Source organism: Jaculus jaculus, chromosome X, assembly GCF_020740685.1.
Source record: "Jaculus jaculus isolate mJacJac1 chromosome X, mJacJac1.mat.Y.cur, whole genome shotgun sequence".
Lineage (NCBI taxonomy): Eukaryota > Metazoa > Chordata > Mammalia > Rodentia > Dipodidae > Jaculus > Jaculus jaculus.
Genome location: NC_059125.1, coordinates 7,516,698 through 7,540,955, shown reverse-complemented (window position 1 = coordinate 7,540,955; position 24,258 = coordinate 7,516,698).

Genomic DNA, 24,258 nt, shown 5'->3' with positions numbered 1-24,258 from the left:
ACAGAAGTTTTGGAAATATAAGATTCAATAAATCAAACAAAAGCTTCCATTGAAGGCAACATTAACAGGTTAGATCAAGCAGAAGAAAAGAGCTAAAGGCTTAAGCTGTGTGTGGTGGCTCACTCCTATGATCCCACACTGGGGAGGCTGAGATAGGAGGATAATCTTGAGTTCTATGGCAAACTGGGTTACAGAGTGAGTTCCAAGTCAGCTTGGGCTAGAATGAGACCCTGCCTCAAAAAAATAAAAGATGACTCCTCTAGTGATAGGCATTCAGTTTCTCTTCTTGTCATTCTAATGGCTCTTTGGCCTCCCAGATGTTTGCCACCATCTATAAAAAGACCCGGGCTGGAGAGATGGCTTAGTGGTTAAGCGCTTGCCTGTGGAGCCTAAGGACCCCGGTTCGAGGCCCAATTCCCCAGGACCCACAGTAGCCAGATGCACAAAGGGGCACACGCGTGTGGAGTTCGTTTGCAGTGGCTGGAAGCCCTGGCGTGCCCATTCCCTCTCTATCTGTCTCTTTCTCTCCCTCTCTCTGTGTCACTTTCAAATAAATAAATAAAAATGAACAAACAACAAAAAAGACCCCACAGTAATTACTGATACCCCACTGACGAGGGCCCTCAGGGGAGTGGGGGCCGGGAAGAGGGACATAAGAGGATATCCTGATGTGAATGCAACCAATTTGCAATATGTTCATATATTAAACTCCAAATTAAAAAAAAAAAATAAAGCAGGCTTGAAGACAAGGTTTGTACCAAGTTACTAACACCCTCTACTGAGAGATTAGCAGGAACTGTGCAGGGTTCATCGGATAAAGTGCATGGCTTTATTGAGTGATGAACTAGTGGCAGAGACAGTGGCCGACTTGTCCTCACGCCATTCAAGGTCCTGTCAATTTTACCAAAGATTGAGGTAGCACATAATATAAATTTTGCCAAAGATTGAGGTAGCACATAATATAAATTTTAGGCTTTGAAACATAGGGTCTTTATTCTTTTATTAAAAAGATAAATGGACCCTTTCCTAGAATTGTGATTCCAGAAGGATTAAACCTGAAGCTGGCATTGGGGCAGGGAAGTTCAGCCCCCATAACTTGGCAGCAGGGCTTGTTAGTTCAGGTCCTATTTAGAACCTATAAATGCCCCAATTTGGGTTGCTAAATTGGATTTAACACTTTCCTGCATTCTTATGGGCAGGAGGCCTTCATACTCTCCTCTTCTTTGTCTTATCTAATGAAGTCTCTCTAAACTTAAAAAATATATATAGTAAGTGGAGGGTCTGGGGAGATGACTGAGTGGTTAAAGACACTTCAAAGTCAGCTAGCCTGGGCTCACTTCCCTAGTAGCCTGCATAAAAACAGACATTTGTTAAAGTGATAACAGATCCTGGCATGGGTGCATGCACACACACACACACGCACATACAAACACGCACAAATAAAAATATAATATTTTATTTATTTGAGAGAAAGAATGGTCACATTAGTGCCTTTTGGCACTGCAAACGAACTCCAGATACATGCACTACATTTTGCATCTGGCTTTACATGGGTACTGGGGAGCTGAGCTCAGACCAAGGGGCTTTCCAAGCAAGTGCCTTTAACCCGGCTATATATATAATTAAAATCATGGGGTAAACAATGTGGCCCAGGGGCTAAAGGTGCTTCCTTGTTAAGCCTGAGGCCCCAGGTTCAATCCCCTGTACCAATGTAAAGCAGGATGCACAAAGAGGCAAATGTGTCTGGAGTTAGTTGGCAGTGGCAGGAGACCCTGGGGTACCCATTCTCTCTCTCTCTCCCTCTATCTCTCCCCCTCCCTTCTTCACAAGAAAATAATAAGTAAATGAATAAATATTAAAATCAAAGAGCATAGGGGATGGGGGAAAGATGCAAAAAGATAAACGGAGTGGATTGTGTTCAAAATACATTATGCACATATTTGAAAATTCTAAACAGAATTGCTTTGAAAACCGAAGTGGAGCCAGGTGGAGGGCCTCTCAGTCACCCTACCCAGTAGTGGTTTGCAGAGGGCAAGTTCCCCTGGCAGAAATTTACTCAGGACAGAACTGCTCAACCGCCCTCCCACAGCTGGGCTCATGACCCTTTTGTGACACCCACTGGTGTAGTGTGGAGGCCATTTCTACTGGGATCAGGGTGGGAGCCGGGGAGGGGAGCATGCACCTCCACAACCCAGGCATTCTGAGGTCAAGAGTAAACCCAGGGTCTGCTCAGGCTCCAGATCATCTCCAGCTGATAGGCACACACAGAAGGCCCGCCCTAGCCCCCAGCCCTTAAAGGGGAAGCCTGGTGGCTCCATTCCCTGTCTCTCACTGGACTCCAGCAACATAGTCTCCAGCTGCACATCCCAAGGAACGAACTGGTGTCAAGGTAGACAGCAGCGGGGGCAGTGGGCACGTGATGGATGCAGATTTCCCAGGAGCAGAAGTTGTGTTTCCTCAGCAGTGTTGTAAAGCCAGGAGCTTCAGAGGGCCTCGCCAGCAGCAGGCTGCCCTGCGAACCCCAGATGAGCTGTGTGCCCCACACATGTGCGTCAGGGCCCTCTTCCTCGCCTTCAGGTCCACTGTCACGCTCGCTGGGCTTCTCCAGGTTCTGAGCACTAGTGAACGTCAGCGTCCCTCCCTCAGCCGCTTCTGCCAATAGCTGCTCTGCAGTCCTTGGATTCCAGGGCACCAGCAGCCTCGTGGGCTGGTGACTTCTCACCTGCCCTCTGAGTGCGGTGGGGTGGGTTTGGTTGCGTTGCGAGACAAGGTCTTGTTATTTACTTAGCCCAGGCAGGCCTGGACCATGCTCTGGAGCCCAGAGGGGCCTCCAACCTGGGATCCTCCTGCCTCAGTCTCCCACCTGCTGGGACTAGGGGTAGAAGATACTCTCCTGGACTAATCTACCATCTTGAATCCTTCCAAACCTCCATAGCTTGCCATTTTCATACATAGAGTGAATAGCTCTCTCTCTCTTTCTCCCTCTGTCTGGATGTGTGGCAAGGTCCAGAGACTGGGGGTGTAGCTGAGGGGCAGGGCCCTGGGTTCTGAGAACAAGGAGCTGAGGAGGCAAGAAACAAAATAACAAACAAGATTGTAATCCCAGCTATTCAGAAGGCTGAGGTAGGAGGATTGCAAATTCCAGGCCATCTTGGGTGATTTAGCAAAAGTGTTTCAAAAAAAAAAAAAAAGGAAAACTAGGGCTGGAGATGTGTCCCGTTAGCAGAGCACTTGCCTACCTGAATTCGGCCAGCTGCACTCCAAACAGTAAGGACGAAGCCCATTGGGGATGAAGCATCTCCGTGTGCAGACAGGAGAGCGGCTCTGGAAGAGTGCATGGTGGGTGGAGGAGGCCAGGCTCAACCCGGGCCCGAGGGAGCAGCTTGTGCTGGGAGCGGGCTTTGTCACAGGGAGCACCACTGCTTCCTGCCGAGTGGGATGCTTCCATGGGAACAGGATCTTCCAGTCGCTGGGAAGAGCCCAGAGCCCGAGGAAAAGGAGAAGAAAGCCCGTGTGTGCAAGTGAGCCATGCAGTAGGAACCAGCTGAGGTACCCAGTCTTTGTCAGGAACCCCTGACACTGATGTTTACTGCCGCAGGACTGACACAGCGCGATTTGCTTTCTCTCACCTCGTTGACCTAGGCCCCTCCACCCCTCGAACTGCCTTCCAACACACTATGTGTATGGGTATGCACGTGCCACGGGGCATGCACACATGTGGAGTTTTGAGGATAGTCTTGGGTGTTTGTTTGTCCTCTCCTCCCACCTTGCCTGAGGCAGGGCCACTCCTTTAAAACATGCCTTTGTTGATTCGAAGCAGATAGAGAGAGAAGAGGAAGAAGAACAGAGAGAGGGAATGGGCTTGCCAGGGGCTCCTGCCAATGCAATGAAACTCCAGGTGCATGTGTCACTTTGTGCAGCTGGCTTTATGTGGTACTGGGGCCCCAAACCCTGGCCAGCAGACTTTGCAGGCAAGGGCTTTTTACTGCTGAGCCATCTCTCCAGCCCATCCACTCCCTCTTGTTTGCAGTTGTGTCTGCAAGTGTAGCTGGCTGTTAGCTTAGGGAGTCTTCTGGCTCTGCCTCCCATTGTGATAGGCACACTGCATTACAGATTGGTGTTCCAAAAGTGGGTGTTTCTGACTTGACTCTCATGGGTGCTGGGGTATTGAAATTGGTCTGGCCAACTTGTAAGCCTGCACCTTTAACCTCTCAGCCATCTCCCCTTCTCCTCTAGCTGCTTCATAAGGGAGCAGTTATCTCAGCATCAGATTCTTAGCTAACTTGTGATGTCACTGGGGACAAGTTCAGTGCGTGCCCAGTTTGACAGACTCTTAGTAGAAACTTTCTTTTGGTTGTTTGTTCATTTGTTGGCTTGAAGTAGGCTGTCATGTAGCCCAGGCTGGCCTCACCTCACCATTCAGGGTCTTGAACTCATCATCATCCTGCCTCCAATTTCTGGGTGCTGGGATTTCAGGAGTAGCCACCTTCCTTGCAGGTGAACCTTTTCTGATGATCTCCAAGTTCCTTCTGGACTTTTATTTCCATTTTGTTCATGCAATATCCACTGAGCACTTATCTTAAGTCATACTTTATGTACAACTTTGCCCCACATGTACACCCAGTGTGTTTGAGACATTTTTCTCTTTTCAACAAGTCCCCAGTTGATTGGATTACAGCCATCCCTAGTTTAAAAAAATAATTCATAAAAAGTTACACAACACAAAAAGACGCAGTTGAAGCACTAACAAAATGCAAACTAGGTCTGGAGTGATGGATTGACCATTAAGGCACTTGCCTGCAAAGTCAAAGCACCCAGATTCAATTCCGCAGGATACAAGTAATCCAGATGCACAAGGTGGCTCATGCATATGGAGTTTGTGGCTGGAGGCCCTTGCATGCCCATTCTCTTCCTCCCCCTCTATGTCTTTCTCTTAAATAAATAAATAAAGTTAAAAAATATATATATAAGCCAGGCATGGTGGCACACACCTTTGAATCCAGTAGTAGGAAGACAGTGGTAGGAGTATTGCTGTGAATTTGAGAGAACTCTGAGAGTACAGAGTGTATTCTAGGTCAGCCTTGGCTAGAGGAAGACCTTACCTCAAAAAAAAAAAAAATCCAAGATCAAGCTGAGTGATTGCCACTGTAAATGGATCAACAGAACTTAGAGTCAAGTTTCAAAGAATGCTGATGGCTGGTGCTGCATACCTGTATCACAGCACTGGGAAGGTGGAGGTCATAGCCTCAGAAGTTCAAGTTGTTGTAGGCAGGCATACGTTAGGCATGTTTGCTCTGGTAATTTGTGACTTTTCACCTTTTTTTTTTTCTTTTGTCAGTAAATATCCTTTGGTTTACTCCTTGTTGTTCGTGTGCCTAAATTTTTATGCTCCAGAGACAAAGGAGTCAGCAGTATGAAAGTCTGCAACAGGCCAGTTTTGCTTTTAGAGTCTGTGTTTCATGGGTGGCTTAGGATAGGTGGCAGTGGGCATGTATACAACAAAATGTAAAGACCTTCTGCCTCTGTATTTGTACTCAACATGGAGTCAAATGCGTTTTGCAAAATGGAGTCTCTTAGGTCAATGCCCAGCCAGAAAAAACAGTGACTTCTACAGTATTTGAATCACTTAGAACAGGGAACAGCCTGATCTAAACAGGTTACTTTCAAAAATGTGTGTGACCCTACAACAGTTGCATTACCCAAGTTCTCATTAAGATGGTGGGCAGTTTGAAAGTGAAATGACTTGTTAGGCTCCTGTGCTTGAATGCTTTGTTTCCATTAAGGTGATACTGTTTGGCAACATTGTGGAACCTTTAGAAGATAGAGCTCTGCTGAAGGCCGTGGGTAACTTGAGGGAAGGGTATAGTCCAACTCCTGCTTCCTGTCGCTTCCACTTCTGTTAGTTCTCTGCTTCCTTACTCTGGTGAAATGTAACATAAGATTTACCCATCTGGCCTGCTAGGTCTTGTATACCATGATGAAACTTCCTTTGGAACCTGTAAGCTGAATTAAACTCTTTTCCTTCCATTAGCTGCTTCTGCCATGGTACTTTGTCCTAGCCATGAGAGAGTAAGTGAAATAGGTAGTAATGGCTATGCTCCAAGGACCATATTCCAAAACAATGCCCAAGGTTGGCTTCCTTTTCATTGACAGCTTGCATACTTACAGACAATAAACTATCATAATTCCCTCTGCTCCTCCACTTTTCCTTTCACAGATCTACACTCCATTATATCCCCTCCCACTCCCTATTAGTCTCTCTTTTATTTTGATGTCATCATCTTTTCCTCTTATTATGAGGGACTTGTGAAGATAGTGCTAGGCACTGCGAGGTCATGGATACCAAGGCCAATTTCTATCTGGTCTATTGCATTGTAATCAGTCCTACCCTTCCTTCGGCTCTTACATTCTTTCCACCACCTCTTCCACAATGGACCCTGAGCCTTGGAAGGTGTGATAGAGATGTTTCAGTGCTGAACATTCCTCTGTCATGTCTTCTCAGCACTATGGTGCCTTTTGGGTCATCCCAGTGGCCACTGCCATCTGAAAAGAGAAGCTTCTCTAACCAAAAGTAAAAGCAGCATTAATATATTGGTATGAATATTATATTAAGTAAAGTGCTTACATGGCAATTTGGTGAGCAAAATATATGCATTTACAGAAAAATGGATGGACCTGGAAAGTATTATACTAAGTCAGGTAACCCAGGCCCAGAAAGCCAAGCGCCACATGTTCTCCCTCATATGGGGATCCTAGCTACAGATGACTGGGCTTCTGTGTGAGAATGAAAATACTTAGTAGCAGAGGCCAGTAAGTTGAAAAGGAGACATAAAGGGTGGAGAAAGGAAGGGAGGAGGATACTTAATAGGTTGATACTGTATATATGTAATTACAATGATTGTAATGGGGAGGTAATATGATTGAGAATGGAATTTCAAACGGGAAAGTGTGGGGGTGGGGAGGGAGGGAATTACCATGGGATATATTTTATAATCATGGAAAATGTTAATAAAAATTAAAAAAAAAAAAAAAAAAAAATATATGCATTTAGCCAAAAAAGAGCAGGCATTACACTCCTAATGCTCATGACCTCCCCTACCATATGGCCTTGGACTCTTGACCCTTGTTTCTGAGCCTCCTGAGTACCAGGGCTATAGTCTTAGGTCTGACTTGAGTCTTATTTTTAGATCTTTTTAGAGACAGCATGCCTGATAATCCCAAGTCTCTCCTAGCTCTATATTTTTTGCTTTTTAAAAAATGAATGTGTGTGTGTGTATAAGCACACACAGGTCAGAGGACCACCTCAGGGTGTTTGTCCTGTCCTTATACCTTCTTTTTGAGACAAGGTCTCCCTTGTTTTTCCACTGTATGTGCTCTAGACTAGCTGGCAATAGAGCTTCTTTTTTAAAAACATATTTTTGATATTTTATTTATTCATTAGAGAGAGAGAGGCAGATAGAGAGAAAATTGGCATACTAGGACCTCTAGCCAATGCAAATGACCACCAGATGCATGTACTACCTTATGCATCTGGCTTACAAGGTTACTGGGGAATTGAACCCAGGTCCTTAGGCTTCACAGGCAAGCACCTTAACCACTAAGCCATCTTTCCAGCCTCCAGGGAGCTTCTTGATTCTCCCAACTCTGGGAGCATAGATACATGTGTCACTTTGCATCTGATTTACATGGTTACTGGGGAATTGAACCTGGTCCTTAGGCTTCACTGGCAAGCACCTTAACCACTAAGCAATCTTTTCAGCCCCCAGAGAGTTTCTTGATTCTCCCAACTCTGGGAGCACAGATACATGTGTTACTTTGCATCCAGCTTTATTCCCTGATGGAGAATTGAACTCAAGGCAACAGGCTTGCAAGCAAACATGTCTAACTTCTGAGCCAAATCCCAAGCTCTCGGTATTTTTTTGACATGGTCTCCTTTAGCCCAGACTCAAATTCCTTATGTAGTTGAGGATGACCTGGAAGTTCTGATCCTACTAACTCCAACTCCTGGGTGCTGGAAATACAGGTGTGCATCACAGCACTCAGTTAACGTGATGCTGGGGATTGAACCCAGGGTTTTGTGCATGCTAAGCAGCTATTCTACCCACTAAGTCATCAAGCCAGTTTCATGTTTTAAATCTAATTCAATTGGCAAAGTCTACACTACTCTGTGCTATTGGATAGAGTTGTCTTATGGAGCATTTCTCTGAAGTGCATGAGTTATATTAAGTCCTTCACCACTGGATGCTTTCATGTTGAAATATGCTTGTGCCCATTTTATCCAACACTTCTCATGTCATAATCATTTATGAATACCTTTTGGGTTTAGTCTCAAACTATTTGATGAGTTTGATCTTAAATCATCTGTGTAAGCTATCTGCTCATAAAATGTGTTTTAATGAGGATATGTGACAATGGAAAGTCAGTAATTAAAGGGTATCATGGACAGGAACATTATCTCGGCTTTCAGTATCCTTTTCCTTGAATATTTTTTATCCTCAAGCAATAACTTGAAAGAATATGAGTAAAGATCAATTTTATACAAACACACACATTCTAGATTAGCTGGCCAGGGAGTTTCTTGATTCTTCTGACTTCAGGATGATCACAGATGTATGTGTCATTTTACATACAGCTTTTATATATATCTGGAGAGAAAGATTCAGGTAGGGTGTCATGTAGCTCAGGCTGATCTTGAACCCTCTGTATAGCCGAGGATGCTTTCAGCTTCTAATCCTCCTGCCTCCTCTTCCCAAAAGCTAGGATAGCAGACATGTGCCACCATACCTAGGTGAGTAAAGATGTTTCTTGATATGACTATTCATTTAATAATCTCAGGTTTTTGGAAAAAAGGGAAAATGGCTGTTAACCATGACCCTCTGTGAAAGAAGGTCCATTGTGGACCTGGTTTGAAAAAGCAATGGAATGAGCTTGTTGTGGCATCTCCCAGTTGTAATTCCAGCACTTGAGAGTTTGAGCTAGCTGGATCACTATGTGTTTGAGGCCACTCTGGGCTACATAGTGTTACCTACAATGTTGAGACCCTGTCTCAGCCCCACTTCACCCCCAGGCAAATGCTATAGTTTAGATATAATTTAGTGTTCCTTCAAAGGTTTGTGAGTTGACCTGTAATTCCCATTGTGAAATAGTAAGAGGGTAGAAATTTAACCTATGCTGTTTAGACAAGGGACCTTTAGGAAGTAATTAGAGTTAGATAGATTATTCTGGTTCAATCCCCCATGACTGAATTCTGGTGTCTTTATTACAAGAGGAAGAGGCCAGAAAGACAGACTCATGTTGTCTATCCCTTGCAATATGGAACTCTGTGAGCAAGGAAGTCATGGTAATCACAGAAAAAAAAAATCGCCACATAGTCTCACTCATCTACAGCACCTAACCTGAATCTACCCAAGATACCTTACATACCCACCAAGCATCTCATGGACTAGACACTAGGATGGACGGAAAGGGAGGGGAGGGCATCGAAGGGGGTGGGAAACACTAATCTAGACCCAAACGGCAATGGTACCATAAAAATCTACTTCATAAAAGGCAGACCAAATGGTTGAACCTTTACCAGGCCCTTACAGGAAACACCTGAACCACAAGACACTGTGGAGGGTAGGATCAAGTCTAACCTAACCCTTCTACATCTTCCATCCCTCCCTCTCACCCCCAACTCTTGTATATTAGTTATATTTTTCTGCATCTTCTTAGTGAACACTGACCTGTGACTCCTAGGACCAGCATGGGGCTATCATCCACAATGAGCTTTTGATCAGAGAAACCTACAAGGTTTCCTAAAAGAATGACAGATTTCTGTCAGAGTACTTGATGACCCACCAAAGGTTAGGGGTAAGACCCTACTGCTGAAGACACCATATGCAGCTGACACGTAAAATGGAATGGCATGGCTGGAAGCCAGGAGAGAGTCAGTCCCCAGACAGTCAGCGTGTCTAGTGCAAGAAGGTGCTACATGGGTGACTGGGGGAAAATGACCAATATCTGTCCAAGCAACTCATGGTCTAACCTACTTAGCAGCAAATAACCTGTTGTGATGCCCACACAAGTGCAATAGTGGCACACAGCTATGGTGGGGAACCAACTGCTCTTGATATGGCTAACTGATCCCCTCAGTGGTGCGGGACCCATAGCTGGAGCTGGGAAACAAGTCAGAACCATATCCAAATATAAGCCCTCTCTCCAATATCAAGCTACCATCAATCATGGGCTACAAGAGGGCCTACACCTATTAAACTCTCTATATATAAAAAAATAAGTTTTATTTATTTGTCCTGGAGCTAACTTACTCTCTGTTGGAGAATCTGCTTCTCTTTTTCAGGTAGATGCAGATCCTAAGGAGAGAGCCACCCCATCATACCTCAAAAGGGCCCCGGCTGAAACTAAGGACAATTGGCAAAACAAGCAAGGGTGCTGTTTTCCTGATGAACCGGATACCAGCACAAGGGGGAAGGAGACAAACACAAAGAAAAATCAACTCCTACCAAATCAGAGAGCCAGAGCCTCAGAGGCCCCCAACACCTCATCATTGAAGCAGACCCAAAAATGAACCCAACATGGCTCAGGGAAATTTTGTGGAAGAGGGGGCGGAAAGAATGTCAGAGCTACATGTTGGGTTAGGATATGCAGAGACATTTATCATACCAACAACTGTGGGCTAACTCCACAATGCATGACCCATATACCACAACAAGGAGGGGCCAATGGGGAGGAGGTAGGTCATGGATGAGCCTAATAATGGTACCAAACTGCCTGTATTTGCTGAATAGAAAACTAATAATAAATATATAAATAAAGATTAAAAAAAGTGACTTTCAACCAGAACCATAGACTGGAATAAACCTCATTTCTTGAAATTAACCTGCTTTCGGCTGAAGAGATGGCTATGTGGTGAAAGTTACTTGCTTGAGAGTTCAATTCTCCAGTACCCAAGTAAATTCAGATGCAAAGTGGCTCATGCTTCTGTGAACCCAATGCACCTTATGACAATGGGAGGTTGGTCCAGGACATTCTGGAAGCTAATGGGACAGCTAGACTGGCACATACATACTGGCAAAAACAAGGGACACCCTGTCTCAAAAGAGGGCAAAAGGAGTGATGGAAAGATGGCTTAGCAGTTAAGCCAAATGCACAAAGTGGTACATGCATCTGGAGTTCGTTTGCAGTGGCTACCAGTCCTGGCATGCCCATTCTCTCTCCCTCTCTCTCTAATAAATAAATAAAAATATTTAAAAAGAGGGCAAAAGGAGAGGACAAACACCCACGTTTGTCCTCTTACTTGTGCATGTATATACACTGAAACAACAAAAAATATTTTTTAAAGTAGGACACTTCAAGTAATTTATTATATTAACAACAAACAAACTAATGCAGATGGTGATCTCTGGAGAGAGGAGGAGGACTGCCAAGTAGATTGAGTTTGAACCTATGACTTTCAAAATTTCTACTTCAGGGCTGGAGGGATGGCTTAGCACTTAAGGCGCTTGCCTGGAAAGCCAAAGGACTCAAGTTCTATTCCCCAGGACCCACGTAAGCCAGATGCACAAGGGGGTACATGCATCTGGAGTTCGTTTGCAGTGGCTAGAGACCCTGGCATGCCCATTCTCTCTGTCTGTCTCTGTCAAATAAATAAATAATAAAAATTTTTATTTCATTTATTTATTTTTTTTTTTTTTGATTTTTCAAGGTAGGGTCTCACTCTGGTCCAGGCTGACCTGGAATTCACTATGTAGTCTCAGGGTGGCCTTGAACTCATGGCGATCCTCCTACCTCTGCCTCCCGAGTGCTGGGATTAAAGGCGTGCGCCACCACACCCGGCTATCATTTATTTTTTTTTAACAGAAAACATATCACATAGTTCAAAGAGAAATTTAAGATTTCTTCTCTCATCCTGCAGGTACTTAGTTCCCTTTTCCAAAGGCAACTAGAGTTGTCGGTTTCTTGGTCATGCTTTCAGAGGTGTTATGAATATTCAAACAGAAACATATAAATATTTCCCAAGATCTTTGAAAATTCAGTGGCAAGGGAAGAAGTTAAATAACCCTATGCATTTGCTTCCTTAAGGTGTTGTAATAAATGGCCACAAACTATGTGGCTTAAATCAAATATCCACTGAGCCCTGATAGCTCTGGAGTTCCTTAGAAAGAGCTCTTCACCATTGCTTCCTAGTTTCTGGAGGAGTGAAAGGCTTTGAAGGGAATTGCACCTAGCTTATGAACTTAGTTCAATATGAAATGGGCTTTTACACTGTACCTGTATGCTATCCATATTTATCTAAGCCATACTTAGAATTGTCAGTATGTACTAATGTGGGCTTGCTGTGTTCAGTGTGCTTTAGGAGCAACAAGGAATGGGGGCTGTCAATCATCTTCAAAAATCCCAGAACTGAAATAGAGATTGATTGATGTCTTTAATAGAGAAATGTTTCTGCGACCTCTGATGTTAGAGAGAGATGAGAGAACTCAAAGACATCTTTATTGGCAGTCAGGGTAGGAGAAGGGGAAATGCAGACTAAGGTTAATTCTTTTCGGCAGTGGTGAGGCCATGGTGCTTCATCCAAGACCCGCTGGGAGCTATATCATGTGATTGTAGTAGATTCACTAATGCCCACCCATAATCCCCTTAAAGGTCAGTCATCCCACACCCTGCATTGGGTGTTGCCTGTCAACAGCTCATGGCTGTCTCTTTGGAAAATCGCCCTCAGCACAAGGGGAGTCTCTTCTTCTATGAAGTTATGTTCCCCCATTCCCTGAATGACTGGGGCCAATGATGGACTGATCACAGTAGTGCAAAATGCTGGCTTTCCTGCTGTCAATATAGGACTAGTTCCTCTTGTGGAATTTGTACTACAGATTCCCTCATTGTATCAGATTGAAGCTGAGCTCTCTGGGAGAGCTCTTCCCCTGCCCTGGCCCCATTCATGCATTCGGTGGTTTCCCTCACTCGATCGCATGTGCATGAAGCCTCAAACCTAAGACAGTTGTTAACTTCTTCATTCGTAGTTTTATGATTACTAACGATTAGTACTTTTGGTTTATACTTTACACTTTCCTTTGAAGAGGAAGGAAGGTAATGCGGGATGGGATTTGGCAAAGTAAATCTAAGGGAATGAAGCAGGAATGGGAGTGAGTATTGGCAGCATTGATTGTGCCAAAAACAAGCAAGGCAAGCTTGGAGAAGGCGTCCCCTTTACCTGTAAAGATGAAGCAAAGCAAAAGCCTCACTGTTTACTGAAAAGTGGGTAGGGATTTGAGCCATTGTTACTTGGGGAGCAGGAGTACTTGACCTCATTTCATCTGCTGGGCTGTTGGCATGTTGGTTTCCATTTGCTGCTGTCTGGGGGGTCACAAGCCACAATGAGTTTGCATTCCTTCTGGATGCCAGAGGGGAGAACTCATACCATTGCCTTCCCCTCCTCTACAAATACTGCCTGCATCCCTTGCTTCCTGATCCCTTCCTCTCTCCTTAGAGCCAGCAGTGTGGCATCTTCCCATTCCTGTCTTTGTTCCTCTGTGTCATCACACCTTTTTCTCTCTGGTTCCCCTTGTGTCCCTTTTTCTTTCTTTTTTACAATTTTATTTATTTATTTGATAGAGAGAAAAAGGGAAAGAGAGAGAGAGAGAGGAAGAGAGAGAGAATGGGCATGCCAGGGCCTCCAGCCACTGCAAACGAACTCCAGACATATGTGCCCCTTTGTGTATCTGGCTAACGTGGGTCCTGGGGAGAATCGAACCTGGATCCTTTGGCTTTGTGGGCAAATGCCTTAACCGCTAAGCCATCTCTCCAGCTCTCGCGTTCCTTTTATAAAGAGCCTTGTGAATTCTTTGTCACCACCCAGTAATCCAGATAATCTCCCAATCTCAATTCCCTTAATAATATCTACAAAATCCCTTTGCCTTATAAGGGTCATAGTGACAGGCTGATGGTATTAGGTTATGGTATATTTCTGGGACTGGGGTAGATATTACTTACCCTGCTCTGGTTGAGGAAGCCGGGGTATAAAAGTTGTACTTGTCTTTCAACATGTGTCTTAATGTTCATGGGCTAGAACCAATTTTTTCTCTGAGTTAACAATTTGAAGACTTGCCTCACAATGCTGTCCATACTTGCTTCTCACTTTGTTTTTACTTCAGTTTTTGTTGGGACAGAGTCTTGCTATGTGCCCCAGGCTAACTTCAAACTCATGATCCTCCTGCTTCAGCCTCTTGAGTGCTGGGATTACAGGTTTTTGCCACCACAGCTGGCTCCCTTCATTCCTTTGTATTTTTTTTTTCTTTTTTTGAGAGGCTAGGTCTTATGTAGCCCAGACTGACCTCAAACTGGCTATTTAACCAAAGATGATCTTGAACTCCTGAACCTCTTGTCTTTATGCATTCACCACCATGGCCAGCTTTTCCTTGTTCTTTTGTTAGTCTCTGCCAGGAATTGGAGCTGGACTAAGGAAGGCCCTTCTCTTGTTACTGAGGCCATGAGTCTGTGTCTCAAGGGGCCAGAGAACTCAGGAAGTACATGATGCATATGGCTGTGTCCATCCATTGACAAAGCTTTCTCCTGGAATGATCTGAAAGGGCAGAACCATGAGTGACATCCCCGCTAGGTCTATCTAATGTTAAATCCTTGACTATACCTGTTGGAAACTCGCCAAAGAATAGGAGGAAATAACTGTTTTCTGGTCACCAAGCGTGTTCCAAACGTGTTTATGTACACTATTCTCTCTCTCTCTCTCTCTCTCTCTCTTTTTTTTTTTTTGTTTTTTCCAGGTAGGGTTTCACTCTAGCCCAGGCTGACCTGGGATTCACTATGTAGTCTCAGGGTGGCCTCGCACTCACAGCGATCCTCCTACCTCTGCCTCCTGAGTTCTGGGATTAAAGGCATGCGCCACCACACCCAGCTATTCTCATTTTTTAAAACCACTAATGAAGAAGAAGAGTCAGGAGAGAAAATCACCATAAACCCTTCTTTAACCTTTAACCTCTCTTAAGTCTCTGATTTTTCATGATACCTTTTAATAATCCTTTTAACATCAAAATCAAGTTAAGGGATCTACATACATCTGTAGTCCATGGAAATGAATCCTAGAACTACAGTCTAGTAAGACATTCAAACATGGTAGCATTGCTTTCTCTTTCTGCTTAATAAAAATTCCTTTATGGACAGCAGCTCATGATTAATGCCATCCGAGGGAGGAATTGGTGTCAGAGGGTGCTGTCATTTTCTATAGTAATTTTTCCTTTTGCATTCTTCAAATTACTGTCAAAGGTCATCGAGAGTGAATTTAGCTAGCTATTATTATTTTGCTCAGTAAAGTTTATCTGGTTGAAAAACCTCCTGTTTTCTATCTGTGCATTGCTGTTCTGATATGAGAGGAACTATATAGGGTCTTCTGCCCCTGATCTCTTAAGTTCATGGTTTTGAGTTTTCTCTTTCATTATCCTCTCTCTCTCTCTTCCTCTCCCTGACCACTCCACCACCACATCTCCTGTTCAGGTTTGTCATCTACTCTATTACTTATGCTCTATATTGTAGTGTTTCTTACCTGAACAGGTAGGTCATGTATGAAAGCTGGAAAGATAGACTGCTCTATTATATATATATATATATATATATATATATATATATATATATATAGAGAGAGAGAGAGAGAGAGAGAGAGAGAGAGAGAGAGAGAGAATCTTAAGTCATCTGAAGTATTGGTTGACATCTAATTTCTAAAACCCACTAGCTATTTTCTCCAATTGACATTGTTTTGAGCAATATTGTTTATGAAAATTCATTATTCCTAATATAGAAAAATATATTGATTAAAGGTCAAAGCCATGCACACTACCTAGTTGATTTCCATTATCTGAGATGAGGAACTGTGAACTTGATAAATACTGGGCACCACTGACGTGCTGCAGGAAACCAAGTAGCTGCTTCCAAGATATTTCTTCAGTGTTCAATCTTTCTGGCTGACTGTAACAATTTTGTACAGGGCAAAAATATCCTTTCTTAATATGTTTCCTTCAATCTCCAAGAATATAAATGAGTTGATGATTAGGGCTATGGAGCACACAGGCGTCCATATCACTCTAATAGGTTTCTGAGATTTGAGCTATTTATTCTGCCAGCTCAATGTTTTCTCAATGCCAAGAAGAAATTTAGCAAGATTGGAAATTCTATGTTGTTCTTCGCCCACGCATTGCTGTGGAAAGGATTGAATAGATCCAATCTGCAGCCAATTTTTCTTAAGTAATAATAATTTTTTACAAATAACATAAAAGCCATACCACCAGGCTCATGGCTGTAATCTCAGCACTCAAGAGGCTGAGGCAGGAATTTGAGGCAAGCCTGGGCTACAGAATGAGTTCCAGGCTAGCCTGGGAGATAGTGTGAGATCCTATCTCAAAAAAGAAAGAAGGAAAAAGGGGGAAGGGTTCTATGCTAATGCTATGGCTTAGTCCCTTTGTAATGTCACAGAGAAGGCCCTGGTACTGGTGAACACTGCTCTGGCCTACTAGAAGCCTTGGCTGATTTGGTCCTATGCAAAGGTTCAGCTGGCTCTTCCAGGCATTGAGGAGATCCCTATAATTTTTTCAGACCTGGAAAAAAATATATCTGCAGTGTTCCAACTTGTAGCTTTAAACAGCTCACAGTTAAGGAAGCTATTCTGAATAGTTTGGTGGCCTCTGAAATGTGTAATTTTATATTTTATTTTATTTTATTTTATTTTATTTTATTTTATTTTATTTTATTTTATTTTATTTTATTTTGAGACAGGATCTCATGTAATGCAGGTTGTTCTTGAACTCACTATGTAGCTGAGGCTGATCTGAAACTCCTCCTGGTCTTAACAAGTGTTGGGATTGCAGACATGAACCATCACACTTAGATGTGATTTTATATACACAGATTATAAGCAAAGGTAAATTATTGCCTATAATGTCTGAAAACTATTCTTTAACATCTGCTTATACTTGATTTATTTTTTATATGTTCTTGGATCATGCATGATCAGACTGCTAACTGGATAAAATAAGATGTCAAAAAAAGAAAATTAAAAGACATTTTCCTACTACAAGGAGCAATAATGTGCTATTAGGGGAAATAATAAAATTTATTTCAGAACTTGAATAAGCTATGGGACAGACATTTTAAAAAGCAGTAGAGGGCTGGAGAGATGGCTTAGTGGTTAAGCGCTTGCCTGTGAAGCCAAAGGACCCCGGTTCGAGGCTCGGTTCCCCAGGTCCCACGTTAGCCAGATGCACAAGGGGGCGCACGCGTCTGGAGTTCGTTTGCAGAGGCTGGAAGCCCTGGCGCGCCCATTCTCTCTCTCTCCCTCTATCTGTCTTTCTCTCTGTGTCTGTCACTCTCAAATAAATAAATTTAAAAAAAAAGCAGTAGATAGGACTGGAAGGATGGCTAAGTGGTAAAAGGTGCTTGCTTGATGGTCCAGTTTTGATTTCCCAATACCCACATAAAGCCAGATGTACAAAGTAGCACATGCATCTGGAGTTTGTGTACTGGCAGGAGGCCCTGGCATGTCCACATACATTCTCTATAAAGAAATAGATAGATAGATAGATAGATAGATAGATAGATAGATAGATAGATGATCGATAGATAAAGGCAGTAGAGAAAGGATTTACAGGTGCATTTAAATTGATTGAAATTTTGTTTAGGACAGCATATTAGGGTTCTCTATAGGAAGAGAACTGATAGAATGAATTTGTATTATAAAGGGAATTTATTAGATTAGTTTAGAGGATACCAGCTGGTCAGCCCAACAGTAGCTTTGAGGAACCCAGTAGCTGCTCAGTCCACAAGGGTAGATGCCTCAGAAGTCCCAGTCTGGCACTAAAGTTTGGAGGAATTCCTGGAGAGCCACTGATCTTTTCAGTCCACGTTGGGAGGCTAGTGTAACTTCATTCCAATGTCCAGGAAGGGTAGCCAAACCAAGGTAGATGCATACATGATGAGCAGCACAGGAAGCCAGGTGAAAAGTGCACCCACCAGTGAGTAGCATGAGCAGCCAGGAAAAACAGGGCTCTGTTCTTTTGGAGCATGTGCATGCGTGTGCACACACGCGCGCACACACACACACACACACACACACACACACACACACACACACACTCCACCTCCAGTAGGGCTATCTACTCCTTCAGCTAACCCTTACTGGAAATACCATCTACCAAGAAGCATGTCTGTTACTTGATTTTTTTAGAAGTTGATTTTTAAAAACAATTTTTATTTATTTGCAAGGAGAGAGAGAGAGGGAGAGAGAGAGAGAGAGAGAGAGAGAGAGAGAGAGAGACAGAGACAGAGACAGAGACAGAGACACAGAGAGAGAGACAGAGAGAGACTGGCATGCCAGGGCCTCTAGCCATTGTAAACAAACTCCAGATGCATGTGCTACTTCTGTATATCTGGCTTTACATGGGTACTGGGGAATTGAAACTGGCTCATTAGGCTTTGCAGGCAAGCTCCTTTAACAGCTGAGCCATCAGCCCTGTTACTTGATTTTTAATCTGATCAAGTTGTCAACAGAGCTTAACAAATACAGATAGTCAAAGGTGTGAAACAAATAGAAAATACAAGGACTGAAGAGATTGCTCAGTGGTTAAAGGTGCTTGCTTGCAAATAGAAAATATTTTTTCTCTTGAGAGCCACTGACCTAAGGGAAATATTCTGACTGAAAATCTACAAATAATAATGCAAAGTTTCTTTATAAAACAAAAGTGCAGGCTAGAGAGATGGCTTATTGGTTAAGTAACTTGTCTGTGAAGTCTAAGGACCCAGGTTCAATTCCCTAGTACCCAAAAAAGCCAGATGCACAAGGTGCATCTGGAGTTTGTTTGTAGTTGCTAGAGGCCCTGGCATGCCTGTTCTCTCTCTCTTTCGCTCTCTCCCTCCCTCTCTGTAATAAATAAAATAAAGTACAAAAAATATATTTTAAAAATCAGGGTCGGAGAGATGGCTCAGCTGTTAAAGGCACTTGCTTGCAAAGCCTGCCAGCCTGGGTTTGGTTTTCCAGTGCTACCTAAAGCCAGATGCACGAAGTGGTGCATATTCTGGAGTTTGTTTGCAGCAGCAGGAGGCGCTGTGTCACCATGCTCTCTTTGTTTTCCCTCTCCCTCAGTGGCCCTCTCTGCTTGCAAATAAATAAATAAAATATTTTTTTAAACCCCAGAGACTTCTGGTTAAGATGGTGGAATGGAGCTTTCCCAAAGAAACCTGGGGCAGGGGAAAGAGGTAAGACAACATCTAATATGCTTTTTAGAATTCCTTTTTTTTTGCAAATGATTCACAAGGAACTAACTAAGCCAGGTTAGACCTCTGAAGACAGGCAGGAGGGTGCTATTGGCAATCAGGGAGGATTGAAGATTGGGCTTCAGCAGGGAAACTTTTTTCCTTGCTCTGCCCTAAGTGGGAAGGGATGATGTCCACTCATACCCTGCAAGATCAAAATGACCTGAAGGAGAGAAAAATGGCGATCAGGCTAGCAGCTCCACTTTGCCCCCAGATAGAACTTTATGGCCTATCTTCCCTCACGTGTCACCCAAGATTACAGGAAGCCAAGATCCCATTCACTTCTGTGCAGCATCTGATCAAACTTGCCACTGACATAAGAAGCTGAGACAAGCCAAAGAGGCAACCATCTTTGCAGCTCTTGAGACAGATAATCCAAGCAAGGAAATAATCCAAGATACAAAAGTTTCATCTCAGTAATAGAAGAAACACAAAAAGTCAAGGCAACATGACCCTTCAAAAATCATGAATCCTATACTACTGACATCTAGTGAGACTAAATTAGATAAAATATAGACAGCAAATTCAAAAGAATGATTATAAGTATATTCCCAAAAAAATCAAAGAAGAAAACAAACTCCTCAGGAACAGAAGAAATCAACCTAACAAAATAAGGAGGCTAATACATGACTAGGGAAAAAGAAATAATGAAGAAAAACCAATCTGAAATATTGAAAAGGAAAAATGTAGTGAATCAAATAAAAGTACTCCGTAGAAAGTCTTACCAATAGAATAAATCAAGGAGAGGACAGAATATCTGAGCTTGAAGCAAAGTGGAGGATTTGGAGTATGGGAACAAGGGAAAAGATGAATTAATAAGAGGCAGAAACATCAGGTAAGCAATAAAGCATCCATTAACATGCATGGGGTCCCTAAAAGTGGGAAACTCAAATGAGGACTGGATTTGGGTGGTTTAAGTATGTTGGGGCCATCTCTACATATAATTGATAGTGTCTTCAGCTAACCGGCTGTCTATTGAAAGTTTAGTGGTAACTTAGAATTCTATTGGAAGAATAAGGGCTGAAAGAACATGTGAGCTTGACCTGCAAGAAGAGAATGCAGAGAAGCACTAGAAGCAGCAGGCAGCTGGGACTGAGCCATCCCAGCAACAATGATTCTGGCCAAACTCCCAGAGCCTTGCTGGACTTTCAGTACGCAGTCCAGCCCCAGCCAACTGTGCAGTTTGTCAGTCTCCAGATCAACTATTCAGCGTCAAAGTTCCTCAATTCTACAGTTCCCAAAAGTGGGGAATTATATTTCCTTAATATGAGTGGGACTTTCAACATATTTGGGACACTGAAGAGATGAAATCTAATTATTCAGGGCATAGTAGAAGAAGAATTTCAATCTAAGGGACAATATTTCCAACAAAATCACAGAAGAAATTTCTCCTCAATTAGGGAAGAGATGATACAGATACAGGAAGCATTTAGAACAGACAAGAACAAGCCAAGCACACAAGAACAGAAAAGAAACTTTCCTCACCATATTATAATTAAACTACTAAATATACAGACCAAGATATCTATATATCTATATATATATATATATACACAGACCAAGAAATATATATATATATATATATACACAGACCAAGAAATATATATATATATTTCTTGGTCTGTGTATATATATATATATATATATACACAGATATATATATCTCAAATGCAGAAGTAGATAATACGACCCATGCTAAAAATGCCACATGGTTTGGTTGCAGGACACTAAGAAATCAAGCCAGAACCAAGATTGAATTTTCCTGTTGACTGGTACTCATACTGCTACAAAGTGCTATGAAGCCCACTGAGGGATTTTAACCAGCAGTGTACTTTGCAAAGATTCACAACTGGTCACCTAGGCAAGATGTTCTCACTAGTGCAGTAGTGGCATGACTGTTATGGGAATAACCAACTGCTTTCTAATTGGATTTGAGGTCTACTCCACAGGAGGAAATTCATGCCTTATAATGAAAACATGGCCAAAGGCCTATGGCTGCTAAGCTCATAAGCTCTAGAGTAGAAGTTTGGCTACATGGATATATTATGCCCACCAAATTGCCCTCTAGATACCTATGTTTATGCCTATATGTCAGTGCTGCTCTCACTTTGGTTATGGAGTTTTCTCTTTTTAAATGGTGACTACAGAGGAGACTTAAAACTTGTCAATGTGCTGAGAAGTGAAGGTTGCGTGTTCATCACTTAATGTTGCATCTCTGACACACCCTTCAATGGCTCAGGGACTATAGTGGAAGAGGTAACAGAAAGAATGTAAGTCAAAGGATGGGGAAGAGTATTTTGGAGTGCTGTCTTCCAAACACAAAGTAGTCATTGCATTCATGACCTCACAGCAGCTGCTGTTACCTGCACAAGATCTGCATAATATTGGGACGATCAAAAGGTTGTCATGAGCAGGGCATGGTGGCGCATGCCTTTAATCCCAGCTCTTGGGAGGCAAAGGTAGGAGGATCGCGGTGAGTTCGAGGCCACCCTGAGAATACAGAGTGAATTCCAGGTCAGCCTAGACTAGAGTAAAACCCTACCTGGAAAAAACAAAAAAGAAAAAAAAAAAAAGGTTGTCATGGTTGATGGAGGAGGGGGGAAAGATATCAAAATAGAAGAGTAAATAGTAGGAAAGAAAAGGGGCTTCATTGGAGGGAGGCAAGGAGCACTGCTGAAGAAGAGTGGTGGGAGGGGAATATGTATAATTTTAATAGAGATTTTTAGTTTAATCAAAATAATAAAAATGTATAAAAGGATAAAAAACCAAAAACAGGAATAATAACTATATTATTCAAGATAGTATGAATAATAATCACTTGCCAACCTTTCAACTTCTTCCAAAAGAGCAAGTATACACCTATAATCCTAACACTTGGGAGTTTAAAGCAGGAGGATTGCTGCTAGTTGAAGTCCATCCTGGTCTATATTATGAATTCTAGGCTACACAGGGCTACACAGTGAAACCCTGTCTCAAAAAAGAATGGGCTTGAAGGATGGCTAAATGGTTAAGACACTTGCCTGGGAAGCCCAAGGACCCAGGTTCAATTCGCTAGTACCCACATAAACCAGATTCACAAAATGGTGCATGTGTCTGGAGCTCATTTGCAGTGGCTAGAGGCCCTTAGGACCTTTCATCATAAAAAAAATATTTTTATTTATTTATGAGAGACAGTGAAAGCATGCACATGCCAAGGAGTCTTGTCATTGCAAACCAACTCCAGACACATGTGCCACTTTGAGCATCTGGCTTTACATGAGTATTGGGTATTGAAATTGGGCCAGCAGAGTTGCAAGCAAGAACCTTTAACTACAGAGCCATCTCCCCAGACCAGGACATTTCATCTTAATTATAATATATTCTTACTTCTTCCTTCTCTGAAAAGATAGGCTATTCAGCTTCAGATGTGCCTTTATCTTTCCTGTCCATTTGAAAATGTCTTCTCTGTTTCAGAATTCTGTTCTATTTCTTTCATCCTCTTATTATTCTTGCCCCTTCTGTGAGGCAGGGTCTCACTATAACCCAAGATGACTTGGATCTCACTCTGAAGCCCAGGCTGATCTTGATTTCACAGTGAACTTCCTACCTCAGTGTTAGTCAGGTTTGCATTGCTGGCAGAAATCACCTGACCAAGAGCAGCTTTGGAGGAAAAAAGGGTTTATTTTGGCTTACAGACTCAAAGTAAAGCTCCATAATGGCAGGGGAAAATGACAGCATGAGGAGAAGGTGGACATCACCTCCTCACCGACATAAGATGGACAATAGCAACAGGAGAGTGTTTCAAAGACTGGCAAGGGGACACTGGCTATAACACCCATAAACCTGACCCCAACAATACACTGCATCCAGGAGGTGTTAATCCCCAAATCTCCATTAGCTGGGAACCTAGCATTCAGAACACCTAAGTTTATGGGGGACACCTGAATCAAACCACCACATTTTGTCCCTGGACCCCCCTAAACTTATATCAACACATGATGTAAAATGTAATACATTCAGTCAAACTTTAAAAGTCCCCATAGTTTTTATCAATCTTAATGATGTTCAAACATTCCCATAGTCCAAGGTCTTTTAACTGAGCCATATGAGCCATACTACAAAAAAATTCCCCCCAAACCCATAATGGCACAGAATAAACATTCACACTGCAAAAGATGGCATTGGGCATAGCAAATAAATATTCAACCAATACAAGATTTAAAACAACCAGGGAAAACATCAAACTCTGTAGCTCCAAGTCAAACAACTCTAGTCAGTGACAAATTTCCAAGTCTGACAATTCCAACCAGCAACAAGTCTCTGGAGTACCAATTCTGCCCCTCCAGATAAGCTACCCGTAGTCCTGGAAAAGTTCATTCAGGGCCAGCAGCTCTCCTTAGTGGCCAGTGGTTCTGGCATCTCCAATGGGTCTCCACTACAACCCACAGTTCATCCTCACAGCTCCATCAGGTCTCCATGCAGGCAATCATGCTTCACACTGCCCATGGCCATTCCAAAACATAAGACCGTGTTGCAAATTCAATGACCCTCTCTTTCCTTCATTTCTTATACTCCATAATACCAGCTAGGGTGCCAATTTTTTAATCTGGGGGAATAAAGCAGACTTTGAAGAACAGGATACTCCTTCAGCATTCAGACCCCTTCACAAGACTGCATGCTTTCTGTTGTTTCAATGCAGGTCAGCTGGCCCAATCTCAATGGTTGTGAACTCTCATACAATTTCAGCTGAATGAGCAGCAGTTTCAGCTCAAAGATTTTTTTTCTGTGCCATATCCCTCTGCACAAACCAGTCCATTTCTACACAGTGCAACACTGCACAACTCTCAGGACATGGGCATGACAGGAAGCCTCTCACACAAACTGCTTCTAGCCCAGTCCAAGCAAAGCTCTTTTTCACCCTCATAAGCCAAACCTCACAATCCATAGTTCTTACTGCATTCAGGTCTTTCA